General features: G+C 35.5%; 1 protein-coding gene across 2 annotated transcripts in view; it reads left to right on the top strand.

The window, feature by feature from the left end:
- The first annotated feature begins 4,801 nt into the window (after positions 1-4,801).
- Positions 4,802-12,635, top strand: part of Pdfr (Pigment-dispersing factor receptor) — a 61,375-nt gene continuing 53,541 nt past the window's right edge. For both annotated transcript variants that reach the window (XM_043410677.1, XM_043410668.1), the window contains exon 1: positions 4,802-4,978. The gene's annotated coding sequence lies outside the window, so the exon portion shown is untranslated. The remainder of the gene's footprint in view (positions 4,979-12,635) is intronic.

Below are 12,635 nucleotides of genomic sequence, written 5' to 3'. Positions count from 1 at the left end.
TTTGGTGCTTGCAAACCGGTTTGGCTTCATTCATTAATTTCGTCTCGGATAGTTTTTGATAACTTTTCATAATGAATTGCTCCTCTGCGAGGATTCTTTTTGAGGGGAACGATCAAACTAGTTCGTTGAAATAATTTTATCGTTTTTTGAAGCGCGCCTGAATTCATGAAAACAATCGTTCGACGAAGTTGTGTCAATGAATATTCATAATTTTGCAATCCCACTTTTTATATTGTCTCTTCTGCGCTTATTCTCTCTGGACATCGAAAAAAAGCGTTCTTTCTTTACGTAGCTAAAAAATTGAATTCGAAGGTTGAGTTCAAAACACCACTAATACAGTAACAAACACATTATGGGAATCGAAATTTTTCACAAATCACAATTGTTTGATGAAATTAAAAAATAAATAATTCAAATTTTTTCATTGCGTTACGATATATTCCATTGACGAACCCGAATATTCTACAATTCGCTGATTTTAAATTACAGTGATGTAAAAGTGCGTGTGGATGGATTGGTGAAAGTCAGATTACCGAACATTTAATAAAGAATTAAAACTTGAAAAATCGTAAAATTTATACGGGAACTTATGGAGATTCCATCATCGCCATATTTATATTCAATAATTCATGTACTAAGTAATTCTAAATTCCTGATACAAACTGTCTCACAGATAGAGAAAAATCTAAAGAACCCATAGCGACGATAAAATAAAGGGATTATTACGAATGTTTAAAAGAGATAATAACGATAAAACTTGGAAAAATGGCAGGAGCAGAAGCTTTTCCCATATGTATAACCGCGATTGCTAGTTGCGAGTGCCCTAGTTTGCGCCACCAAAAAATACGGTCATGCGAAAGGAATACCTTAAGCTGCAGAGTTCCGAGAGATGGCGATCGATAAAAAAAACGTGTACATGCAATATCCTTTGAACTATTATAATTATTTTCGTAGATATACAATATTTCCAAATACAACTTCGAAACATCGAAACAATTTCGAAAATATGTCATTTTTCCAACAACTTGAAAACCCCATAATTTATGGTTTTTATGGAAAATGTCAGTCTTCCCCGATGAAATTCCACTAATGGTGACTAATCGAAGCAGATCATGCCGAAAAAACAATTCTTGCATCGATTTTTGGAAAAGTCGCGCTTCTACATATTTACCATTATTTTATTATTAAAGCAAGAAATTTTAAAAACAATTGGAAACGCAATAGCTCCTGTAAAGAGTCCCTAGCACCACTCGCTTTGTATCTCCTGTAACTTTATAGATAAATCAAGTTTCTTCAAATTCCATCAGGGTCATACAAAAGTTCCAAAATTGATCTTACCGCTGTTAGTACATAATTTGTTGATAAAATATTCAATTATTTCGAGATAACAAGGAAACAAGAAGAAAAACAAAGAAAATGTTTGAAGAAAGTGAATGTGGTTACAAAATTTTTAGATTGGCAATATGCGGGAAAAACAAAAGAAAGTGTAAGTAAATTTTGTTTTAGTACATTTTTTCTTCTTGGTGAGGTAAATATTTAGTATCGCGGCACCACCTATAACTGGCTTGTAAATTTTTTTACAGGTATGTTATGACTAAAAAACATTATTACTACACGTATCATCATGGCGCATAACTTTGGATCGGAGAAAAAAAAAATTTCGGAATGGATTTTTTTAGAAATATCTTTTATTTTTTTTTGTATATACTGGACTTTTTTTCGTATATACTGGTTGTTTTGAGGACAAATGGTGGTTTTGAGGACGGTCCTCAAAACAACCATTCACTAGTAACATGGATGGAAAACGTTGCGCTCCTTGGCTGGGCTACCCCGGGGATTTTGACCTAAAAATTCCGCCTCCCCGGCGCTTCGCGCACACGAGTCACACGACGCAACGTTTGCCATGCATGTAGCCTTCAAATCAACCATTAAACGTACTTATATAAATATATAGATTTTGTAAAATTTTATAAACGAACAAATTTTGTAAATAATTTTTTTATGAGTAAATAAGGTCATGCGCCAACATAATATGACTAGTCGTGATGTTGCCAAGTTAAAACGAAGCCTTAAAAAAAAATTGAAGCCAATTCTAGGTGGTGCCGCGATACTAAATATTTACCAAACAACATTCTTGTTCCTGATTTCTTGGATTTACAAACGATTACAGAAGGTTGTCAATCTCAGTAAAATATCGTCAAGAATATATGACAATTATCTAATTCTGCACGACTGATTTAGGTAACTTTGTGAATATACTAAAATATCTGTATCTATCGATCGATATGATTGATGCTTTTTGACATTGTGAGCACATGACGAGTCTTTATTGAGAACTTCTTTCACTCGTCATACATTTCTGCACTTTCTGAGTCGAGTGAGTTTCTTTCGTCCAAGCCTTTGGTTAAGTTACGCAATATTTTTTTACTGAGATTTCTTTCACTCATGAACCCACTGCTTGAAGTATCTGAAAATTGTGTTAAAATGGCAATACTAACCAATAGTATCCATATTGCTTTACACAAGCCTGTTAAGAGATTTTATTCGCTTGTGTAAACGATTCTTGAGTCAAAACACATCCAACCAATTTTGTGTTGATTTTTTATTCGTTCATGGTACGAATTCTATCATTAATTCTGTTTGTTTTACCAAACCAGGTGAAAGAAAACTCTCTGAGAGAAAAAACTTCGTACGTCGAAATATAATAAATATGCACTAGTGTGTTCTTGCGTAAGTAAAATTAAATTCTACTTACGCACTGTAAAGCTTTTCAATGAATTCATTATTAACATACAGTTCAATGTCGAAAGGAATTAATACTGATAGTTTCTTCTTCGATACTTTTTCACATGATATTTCGTTGCGCAATATTATAAATATTGAAATTTCTTTCATTTTCGCTACAAATAATATAAAAATGAATAAATAATGTGCTGAAAACGGGGTGAGCATCCTATTCCGAGATCGACAGAGATTTGTCTTAACCCAATTACTTTGTCTTAAGGTGGTTCCTCCACGAGACAGTTAAATTAGGAAATTATTTAAATTTGGCATACGTATTGTTTAACATATGAACAACACCTCTATAAAATTTTAACAAGTTTCACCATCCCGAACCCGAGATATATGTAATTGAAGTTGACTCAATTAACATGTAACATATGGACCATGCATAGGCAAACAGCACATTATTAATTCTACCGCTAGTACTAAAATTAGGAAGTTTATAAAAAACGAGGAGGAGCTAGAGCAGGATATCACAGATATTGTGAAAAAATTCAAGATGATTGACCATCTAGTTTGACAGATATAGTCTCGAGAAGTACGAAGGTTTAGGTTGCATACGATATATTTTGCAAGCGAACAAGCGAATGTCATCTGTATAGGCAACCTTTTTTGTGTGTGTTGAAGCGTAACCCAGATAATTCCGTCAAAAAATTTACTCGCGATGTCAGATCAAAAATACTTTTAGAATAAATTTTACGAAAGCAAATGATATTTGTACCTTATCTGCTGGCACCGAGTGCGTATATAGGGTCTTTACAAAGTTAATGATTACGATCCGAACGAATTATCAACCCTTTTAATATGAAGACCGTACATAACTTTTGGTTGAGGCTGTCGCAGGGGATCGACCTTAACTGTCATTGGCGGGAAGTGCGACGATGGAGCAATGACAAAATGGCGAGCGACAAAAAGAAGGTAAATGGAAAATGGATTCTAACTAAAATTTGAGTCACACCTGGAACATGCACAAATGTGACGATCATAAATGTGCAAGTGTAGAAAATGACACATGTGCTTGTAGAGCACGAGAGGAAAAACTACGCTGAATATTTGACACGAAACAAGTTTTCGAGTGCGGTGCGGAAAATTACACGGAAAAGTGATAGTCGCCCGAGCAAGTTTCAAGCTTGTTACTTTGTGGCACCTCATTTGCATACTCTGTGGACTAAGCGCGATCACAATGGATTCACCGGATGACGTCGGAACCCTCTTTCAAGTTTCCAAATTTCTCGTCACCGCTTGTACACAAAATCTGTGGTTCTCTAACTTTAACGAATTTTCAACTAAGTTTCTCTCAAGTGTTAACCAATCTTGGGAATCGCATACAATTTTACTAAGGAAACTGATTACGAATCGGTAAACCAAGCTTTACAATATAGTTACGTTTATGAAAAATTACTTTCCTGTATATAAAGAACAGAAAGACACCATTCTTTTCGAAAATAAATCGAAGAAATGAACTTAGCGGTTCTCGAGTTCACACATATTTTAATATATGGATCCTGCGGTATCTCAACTTTAAATATTAAGGAGAAAAATACGTTTAAAATGTCCAAACGCATGGGAAGCGAAAGCATCGAAATGTGAGAGCTTTTGAAACTTCGCCATCGCAGTTTTTATTTAAAATTATCGTTAGAAATTCCAAAATTGAAAAACAAGCGATTGAAAGAAAAATAGAAGACTTTTGTGGTCGAATTAATTTGAGGGTTAACTCGTTCAAAGTTCGTTGGAAGAAAATAGTCAATAAGTTCAATCAGTTCAGCAATTATAACAGAACAAAAAAATCGAGAGTTATTGTTGCATTGAAACAAGGAATTTTTAATATCGTATATAGAATGATTTTCATCGAAAGGGGTGAAACAGGATGCGTCGAGTCGGGAAAATTCGACCCTGACATCGAGAGCGTCGGCGTCGAAACCACACGTAAACGGCAACGGCGCAAACGGAATCTGCAGCAAGATTTGTCTCGGAACTCGTACGAAATTGAGCGGGCGACAGTAACCGCGTGCTCTTTAACGCGTTAACATCTATACCGAACCCGATCCTTCCTGCTCTCGTATAAATGATCGAACATTTATTATTTTCAACTCAAATCCAAAGTATCAAATTCAAAATACCCACGACTAATATTTCGCATGCGAATTAACAAATAACTCGAATGAAAATCCATTTTTAACCATCACCTTCAATCGTGAGTATTTTTTTTAACTTTTCCGTCGATATTTCCGTTTACTATTTTCACGTGAGACATTTAACAATTTTCGAGTAATACACAAACAAATAAAATGTTATCCGATCGATTGTACAACCGAACCGTATTGAAATACGATTGAATATATTGGAAATTTTTTAAAAAAATATTGAGTTCCATGGAAAAAGCGATTAGTCGAGCAGCCCAAGGTTGTATATTTTTTCCAACAGCCTCATTGACGTGCGACAGTTTTATTCAATTCTTAGCCAACTTTCAGAACATTCGATCACAGATTTTCTGAAAACCCACCAACAAAACGTGGAAGAAAACGTCCACTAATTTTTCAAACGCTGTAGCCCCTCGATACCGACACTGAACTTTGCAACGTTGGAGTCCAACGAAATCGAGGAAAATAGCGTTTGTAATTGACCAATTTTTTATTCGTGTACATTGAAAAACTACGAGTTGCAAATTAGGCACGTAACAGAAATTGGAGAATTACTGAAATTGTTGCGCAGAGTTTTTTCAGATCACTTCGTTGGACTCCAAACCTACAAACTTCAGTGTCATCCTCTATATACATTGCAACTGTTAATTTTTCGAGGCTGCTCGGTGGACATGTGCATTAAAAAACACACCCCACCGAGCTTTAAGCTGCCTAATAAGGCGCGGTATTTATCCAAACTAATTGGAGAACCCACTAATATCTCATCCGTGAATTTGCCTCGTTCTGGATCAAATTAAGAGTGTATATATATCTTCCCCCATTGTATTCCTCTTTAGCTTGGTAAATATGCCTTCTCTCATATAACAATATTCAATTGAGGTAAATTATTCTCCTATTTTTCAAGAAACAAGTATTATAGGTTGATATTTTCGGTATAAATTGAAATATGCCGCTTGTTTTTTCATCAAAGTTCATCCTGACCGGTGAAGATTAACGTCGATATTGTTGACGAATGCTCAAAGCTATTTTTTCATTGCTACGAGTTTTACTGTTAGGACCACTGCAAACATAGCGACGGCAGATGAAAGTAATTTTGTGGCGCATCAAATTTTCTATAAAACCTTCCTCTCGCGATACGTTTATAAGTATAAAGCATGATATATGGGGTGGGGAGAAGGGTTCGAAAAAATATCTTTAAGGGAGCGTGTCGAAACAACTGAGCCACCACAAGTGCAATGAAAGACACGGCTGTGAGTGTCATTAGGATGGACTTTTCTTTACACTGTTTGTTTGACCAAATGGATTGGATGATCAGTTGTTGTGACTTCGAGTCCAAGTATTTCGGTCTTAGAAACAGCCGATGAAAGAGCACGTATGCAGCGTTGCTGAAGAAAAAAAAATTGCTTCAATCGCCCCGATCGAGGGAAACTTCAATCGCGATTCAAATCTTGAAGAAAAAATCTGTCCCCAAAAATAGGGGATTTGTGGAATCTAGCAATAGTAGTAGTTTATTTCCAAGTGTATTCTTACGGGTTTTTACATAGCTCTCCCTATTTACAAAAGTCCCTGCTTACTCACTAGATATCTTTCTTTTTCCTTTCCGTATATTTTCTTTAATTATTCTTTTCACTTAGGTTTTTCCCTCATCATTCATTCATATCCTTTCACATACACAACTCTTTATACTCATTTTTCCTTTTAGCACTCTATTTATTTTCTCTTCGACTCCTCCTACTGTTTTCTCCAGCCAGCATATTTCTAGTCTCTGCCTTCTTTATTTCCGCTTTTATTTTCGTTGCACTCGCAAATGTGTGCTAAAGTTTCCTCTTTCCTCTTCTCACATTTTCTACATTTGCTTTCTCTCTACCCTTTGGATCTTTCCCTTCCTATATTCTTACACCTCATCCTCGCTCATGTTTCTTTTATTTCCATTCGTGGGTTCCTCATCTTCCAATATTCTTCCATTTCGATTTTCTCTTTCCTGTTTTTATATTCGCTGCAATATCTCGATTCCTCCATCCTTGTCCAGTTCAATCGCAGTTCCTGTTCCGTCTTCACTCGTGTTACCTTTTCTTTATATTTTTCTTTGCCATATTTGCCCTTCTCTTACTTTTTCCATTGTTTTCTTCATCTCCATTCTCCATTTTGACGGATTTTCATTTAGGATTCCTCTTACCTTTTTATTTAAGTATTTTTTTTCGGGCATCGATCTTCTTCCATCTTTATAATTTGTACTAGAAACTTCGCTGCTCTTCTCCACATTATTTGTGGAATCTATTTTCATGTTCATTTTAATTTACGAGTCAAAAAAAGGTTGCTTCTAAATTTCACTTACATTAGTTGTGCATGTGTAGAAAAAAAACTTTACCGAGTATAGATTGGACTCAACTTGTAATGAGGAACTCAATTACGGGACTCTGCTGCATCGTGGTTTAATCAGGAATGATATTTATTTTCAATAGACTTCGAAATTTCATTTTTCTTTGATTCAGGGAGGTGTGATCGTTTATGTTATTTTTAGCTGAAGGTTGTACATATAGTGAGTTGGATGCTTTCCGGATTAATGACGTGCCTATTTCGTCGCTAATTGGCCAAGCCGCGTGCTCCGCTGCCTTCGCTTTCTCTGAATTTCCCGTCCCTCGAGATCTTTTTGTTACATATCCTTTCGGCCCTCAAGATTTTTTCCCTCTCTCATACGCTCCTCTGTTCTCGCCCTCGGGACCACCTGCTCAAAGAGTCGTGTAAGCCGAATTTGTAAACTTCACGTTCCCAAAAGTCTTCTATAGAAAGTGCATGTACGAAGCCACAAAGGAATGTGAGCTTTCCGAGTTGCCCCATGCATTTTTCTGTTTTTACAAGCCGCCTACAGGACTTTTGTGGGGACTTTATATTTTTCGGGGCCTCTTTGTTAGCACAGGGATAATAATTTCATTGCTTGAAGAAACACAGTATAGCCAACAGAAAGTTACTAAATGTTTGATGTCAGAAATGCTAAATGACATTTAGCATATATGCTGGCCGTGTTTGTGGGCACTTTAATAAAGGACCATTAATAGAGCTTCAACGGCACGTGCAATGGAATTGCACTAAATAAAAAGTCCAAGGTTCAGGCTTTCATTATACGAATATATTTCGAAAGATTCTCGTACATTACTCGTACTTTTCGCTGTCGTTATATACTCCTAACTTACGAAAAACTGGTTTGTCATACCTTCAATCTGACAATATATGTGAACCTGAATCGGTGGATAACTATGAAAATGGTACTCGCGGTCTTAAAAAAGTCAACCGATGTTGCTTCGCCTATGTAATTAAGGTCGTGATCATTATTTATATCTGTTTTCGAGTCGCAAAATTTATCGTAGGCGAGGCGAAAACCCAAACAAAACTCCCATTGAACCTTTGGTTCAATTGAATTTGGAAATGATTGAAATCTTTGGATCTTTTGCGTACCAAGTCACGCAATGAGGAACTGCGAAATTTTCTGAATAAATAGAAATTCTATGTTTGCCCTTGGAAACAATAATACCTAATCATATGCAGCAAAGATTCTTCATTCAGATCTTGTTCGCTGCTGGTTGTCTTGGCAAAGCTGTTATTTCAGCCTCTGCATCGCAACTAACGGATTATCCTTCGATGGATCGAGCCAGATGGAAAAACATGCAGCACGATCCTCGGTTCTACTCCGTTTGAGAGCATACAATAAACATGCACATTTCAAGCAAACACTTTCTCGGAAACCATCAATGTGTCGATGTGGATTTGACTGAAGTTCACAAACACCAGTAGTACCTTAACAGGCTGATGGCTTTTATTGAAGGATTTATGAAGAGAAAAGAAGTCGTGATAGTTTCTGTCAATGCTAGTAGATAACACCGTATACACCAGAATTATTGCTGAACAAAAATTCTTTGCCATTTCTTTTCCTTGTGCTGAAAAATCAAAATGTCAAATCAATAATAAGCCGCGATGTAAAAGAGGCAGCTCTACTGACAGTGAACTCAAGAAAAGAAATGTTATCATTAAAAATCGAATAGTGTATTCACATAGGGGAGGATATGGGACAAAGTGAAACCCCTGCCCCCGAAAAAGGGGAAATTTTTTTTCTTATGGAAAAATAAAAAGCTGAATTTTACCATTTTGAGGGAACACAGCAGATTCTGCTTTGCATCTTTTAATAATAAAAAAATTGTTCTTTCGGGGGGAGGTGGGGAGGGGGGAAGGGGCGTTCTGCTGTACCCAGCTGTTCCGCTTTGACCCACTTTGCCCTATTCACGGCAGACTCATGATTCAGCAAATGAACAGTTTCGTTCGTTCTTGAAAAAACTACCATTTGTAGTTATGAATTATGATCTTCGAATTTAAGGATTTTAAGGAATTTGAGAACTTTCTTAAGATAGTCTTGAAATTTACATATAGAATTTCAATGGGTAGTCTACCGACACGCGTATCAAATTTTAAAGGGTTCCTCTTATTGGTTATTGAGATAAACGTGTTTAAATATGAAGAACGATACACAAGGGTACAGGGAATTTGCGTAAAAAATCATTTATCTTTCCACATAACGAATGAACGCTTCTTACGAAGTTTATATGAAGAAGTATACAATAACAAGGAAGTATATAATGAAGGTTTGGGGCACTTTTTTCTCGATCCATTTCCCTTTGCGCTCTCTAAAACAATTTTTAACATAAAATTGGCCAAAGAATAAATTGAAAAAATTTATTCACAATTTTGAATGAATTATTCTGACATTAATTTAGAGTGATAATGTCTTTAATTGGGAAGTAAAAATCGACCCAATTTAAACACCCATAAAATACAATCCTACGGGCATGATCTACCTTAACAACTGCATTTAACTGCTTCTATTTTTGAATCCATTCATTTTTGGTTGTTTCCGAGTTCTGTTCAGCGCGCCATTAAGTTAATTTGCGGTAATATTCCATAAAACTAATTTCTGTCGGTGTTAGTTCTGTTTGTTGGTTTCAAAAGACTTTTTTATCTCATTAGTTAAAACAATTTTCGGAGTTCTTCTCTCCGTTCCATTCTTTGCTTACATCTTTCTTACCATTTTAAGTTTACATTTCTAATTATAACAATTAAATCGAATACTACGATTGAATATATAATAAACTTTTATTAAACATGCTCTGAATGATTAAAAATTCTCTCACTCTAATGCAATTAAATTTGGCGCCAATTGAATTATCATATTAAATCGATTAATTGACTGTTTGACTGCTTCCTTAGTACACAATTTACACATGTACGGGCTGAATTAGTAAATAACTTTCAACGAGACCTCCAACAGTTGATACGTGCGCGATTGTTCCATCAATTCTTCATTCGAAACAAATACGGGTTTCTCAGAACTTGCAGTGCATAAGCAAATGATTGTCGATCAAATTACGCGTTAAGGCCTGTATGCATTTCAGCAGCAAGGTAATCAACGATTATGCTTTGAACCGAATGGAGAACCTCGAAATGTAATGTTACGATGAAAAATCAATTGCCGTGAATTCTCTATTCAGTGTTATTCTCGATTCGTCTCAAGTTAATGCAGAATATTAGTTTTATATGCACCGAAATTGTTTCCATTAATTTTGTTGATTTCGTAATTATACTAATTGGCAACATCGTTACATTCGTACGAATATTTTGAGCGGAAACGAAGTAATGAGAATAAATGGAATATCGTGATAATAAAACGATGTACGAGTCAACTTGAACTCTCGCATCGACATCAAGTTTTTCACGTCTATAAATGTGCATTGAGTTTTGGCTGCTGATTCTAATTTTGATTTATTAAAAAATCAAGTGAACACTTCGTTTATGAAAATTGCTTAGTCTTTGTTGGTATTTCCTGAAGTTTCTAAAATCCAGGTGGAAAAGTCCGCATGATTTTCATGTGTGACACGGAACGTGTACAAAGCACGATCATATCATGACTAAAGATAATGACTAAGCACCGAACTTTCGAAGGAGTTTGATGATGATTTGGCGATCGAAGGTGGAACTTTATGATGGAAAGCTGACTGAATTGATGCAGCTTATTTAGGGGAACGGGTTTGATCGAATTGATGATCGCAATCAAATGAAAGAAAAAGATTAATGAGCCATTACAATGTTGATTATAGAAAAAAGACGATCAAGAATGGAGAAATAATCGCAAAATTAATCGAAATTTTTATCGAGTTTTTCGTGATGTGATATTTCGAGCTCAATTCGTTAATGAAATTTTACGGTTCGATGAAACATTCTCAATGCTGAAGATTTTTTTTCATTCATTTGTGCTACGAAAGTGGATGAAATTCTTGATATTCTTGCTCGGAACAATATACCAAATTCGCAACATATTTATAATTTGAAACGCCAAACGTACCCGATGAAATCACCGTTATTTGAGAATAAAAAAAAATCTCGAGTAAAAAAAGTACGTGCTGCGAATTTAAATCGCAGTGCGTGCGTGAATTTTGCTACGCTTGAGGTACAAATAAAGTGAAATTTTTTCCCAACCTCCGCAAACATTGCACTTATATTCGGGACCGCTGTACATTCCAAAATATATAAATACATTCATAAAAGTAATGAGATATTCCATGTGAGACCGGCGGACTTTTTTTTTAAAAAAAAAAAGAAAAAAACTCCCTTTTTTAAAAATGTGAAAAAATTCCCAAAAATCGGTGATTGTATAATTTTTTCTGTGTGTTTATGCGCTAGTAACTTTGGAAAATTCCGAAAAGAAATCAAAATTGTGAGCCTGGATCAGCTAGTAGTTACGAATTTCCAATATAATATGATTATACGTATAATATTTGAAGCTATTACACCGGTTATAGAAGAATCTTTTTCTACATTTGGAAAAAGATAGATTGACATATTTTTATTCAATTTTCAACTTGAATTTTCAATTTTTTGTCGCATTTACTTTTTTAAAGTATTTTGTACAAAGGCTTTAGTACATCCGAGTTTATCGCCGTGAGCGCCACGCTCGACTAGCTTTAAGCTGCCGTTAATTGAGATGTGGAACCAGTGCAATTTTCTTGCCACAACGTTGGCTTTTACCCATTCAAAAAAATAAGTTCCTTCCGATCCTTCCATGACCAGTGTAATACCTTCAAACACTGTACGTATAAAGATATATTCTATTGGGAATTCGTTACTACTAGCTGATCAAGGTCCACAATTTTGATTTGATTATCCGAAAATTGTGAAGATAATTAGTTTCAGGTATCAAAATATTTAACTATTCGCTCGGAGTGAGCGTTTTTTTTAAATTTTTTCCGAATTTTTCAGTCCGCCGGTCCCACATGGTTCCTCAATACACTAATAATAAGTAAAAAGAAAAGAAAAATGTTCAATCGAGCCACACCGGATTGATGGAATGAATGAAGAATATTTTGAGAAAATTTCCTAACAACTTCGGAGTAGCTGCGATTGCACAGTCGTAGGAAGATATTGTCGAGGAAAAAACGGCGAGCGTTAGTCGCGCAATATCTATGTATACAATGCATGTTGCATCAGCTGATTATTCAAATTCTGTTTGTATACCTCTGTCGACGTATAGAGAATGGAAAATGGATCATAAGGTAGTTTGAGTTCGAGAATATATAGGTCAGCATAAATTAGAACGTGACGGGTATGATGATATATTGGTAATTTTGCTGGGGGGTCTGTCAATCTAGCTAAAACCTCGATAAACGTGGC

Source organism: Venturia canescens, chromosome 1 (assembly GCF_019457755.1).
Source record: "Venturia canescens isolate UGA chromosome 1, ASM1945775v1, whole genome shotgun sequence".
Taxonomy (NCBI): Eukaryota; Metazoa; Arthropoda; class Insecta; order Hymenoptera; family Ichneumonidae; genus Venturia; species Venturia canescens.
Note: the sequence above shows the minus strand (reverse complement) of the source record. Positions and strands in the feature narration are given on the sequence as shown.